This window comes from Cebus imitator, unplaced genomic scaffold (genome assembly GCF_001604975.1).
Source record: "Cebus imitator isolate Cc_AM_T3 unplaced genomic scaffold, Cebus_imitator-1.0 Scaffold272, whole genome shotgun sequence".
In the NCBI taxonomy this organism is placed as follows: Eukaryota; Metazoa; Chordata; class Mammalia; order Primates; family Cebidae; genus Cebus; species Cebus imitator.
This window is the reverse complement of record NW_016107587.1, coordinates 2,797,339-2,799,364: the sequence shown is the minus strand read 5'-3', so window position 1 is coordinate 2,799,364 and position 2,026 is coordinate 2,797,339. Positions and strand designations below refer to the sequence as shown.

The following is a 2,026-nucleotide window of genomic DNA, read 5'->3' as shown; positions in this document are numbered from 1 at the left end:
AAAAAAAAAAAAAAAAAAAACCTCATATGATTGGGCTTTTACTCTTGCACTTCTGCCATTGTCAAGAGAAAAATATGACCTGACTATTCTCAGGAGGGGATGAGCATGAAACAGGGTTTCCCTGGGCAAGTCAGTCCAGCTGAGCCTAACCACTCACATCTGACCTGCGATTGTGTGAATAAACCCAAGATCCACACAACCACCTAGGGTGAACCCAGTCTAGACCAACTGGCACTCAGCTGACCCACAGATATGTGAACTAAATAAATTCATATTGTTGTATGCCACTGTAATGTTCTGATTTTTCATTATGCAGCAATATATTTTTTTTTCCTTTTAGTTGCATTTATTTTAAGGCTGAATTTACTCCCGTGCCATAAGTTTTTGTTTCTTCAGTTTCTTCTGGGATATCTTCTTCTTCTGGGCAACCTCCTCTTCTGGTTTAGGAACAATCGATTCCTTTTCAGTAAGGATCATCTCAACGTGGCAGGGAGAACTCATGTATGGGTTAATTCAACCGTGAGCTCTGTAGGTCCGGCGGCGCATCTTGGGTGCTTTGTTCACTTGGATATGCTCAATGACCAGAGAATCTACATCTAAACCCTTACGTTCAGCATTACTCTCTGCATTTTTAAGCATGTGCGGCAAAAATTCAGCACTCTTTTTGGGCCACCGACCTTGTGTCCAGCCCCACTGCTTGGCCTGGGCACACCTGCCAACTCCACCATTGTAACGTCAGAATGGTAAGCACTGTTTCTGTAAAGTGACATCTTTCAGATACTTCGTGGCTTTTCGTATACGCATACCCTTGATGGCCTGGGCAGTTTCACGTGTGTTCTTAAAGTGAACACGAAGATTGGAACCTCTTGATTTGCATGACTTTGTGGGGTTCTCCGGATCAAGTGAATAGCGAACCATTTTCACAGATTACCTCAGGCCGCGTAGGGAAAGAGCATGTAGCAATATTTAATAAAGACAAATAGGTACATGGAAGTGGGATGCTACCATAATAAAACCTCAAAGATGTAAATTTGGTTTGAGAACCAGAAAATGGGTAGTGAGAAAACTATTATAGGATGCTGAATAAATGGTGTTACGTAGCCGTGAAATATTTAGTAAAACTATTGCCTGAAGTGAATTGGAAGAAATATTTGTTTATTTGCATTTACACAAAAATTTTAGAAATACCACGTCAATTTCTGCACATGCACACACACAACAAAACTTGTCTAGAGTTCAATCAATATTGCACTAAAGTAGGATAATTGTAAGAGAATTTAGTTCTTTACGATAATGTGTCTTCCATTTCACGAACACAGTATGTTCTTTCATTTATTTTGGTCTTTAAAAAATTTTAAATTTGTATGGCAGGGAGAGAAGGAGCAGAGATTATGGAGGGATTGGTGCTTAAAAAAATGCCTGGATGTAGGGAATTTCAGACCATTTGCCCATTTTATGACAAAAGTTGTCTAGATCCTGCAAGATAGAAAAATCGAAGGTACTGTTTTCTGGCCATTTAGAGCCATGGTCCAATTTCTACTGTGGTCAAGCGGTATTGCAGGAGAAAATAATACATTTTCTGAGGCTCATTGAAATGAACACCTACGTGAACAACAAACACAAACTGTTCTATTGGATATTACCAATTATTAGGAAAACCAAGAGACCAAAGAAAGCCTTTGGAGTGATGAAACAAATGCACTTCTAGCCAACTTCTATGTTAGATATTTTTTGGCCAAATCCATGGGTGTACTCTAACTGTGCCTTTGGCTCCAGCCACCTCTCCAAGGGGAAATTGTTGGGCAGGGGCGGAGGAGTCAGCTGAGGGACTAGAGTGTAAGTCCTAGAGTGAGCTAGGACTGGATATGAGGTGCGAAGGTGACAGGAGGGGCATAAGGAGATGGTATGGGCAGAGGAAGAGGAGGAAGGCTCTAGCGGGGAGGTGTTGGGCTTGGATCGGGGCCTGGTTTGGACAGGTGGGGAGGAGAAAGGTCGGAAGGGTCGATAGACAAGGGGGATTCTGGGT

General features: G+C 41.9%; 1 pseudogene across 1 annotated transcript; it reads right to left on the bottom strand.

Annotated features, from left to right (window-relative positions):
• Positions 1-323: 323 nt before the first annotated feature.
• On the bottom strand, positions 324-949 carry LOC108284187 (annotated as a pseudogene). The gene has a single exon (XR_001817112.2). The product of XR_001817112.2 is annotated as a 60S ribosomal protein L17-like (transcript).
• Positions 950-2,026: the final 1,077 nt, after the last annotated feature.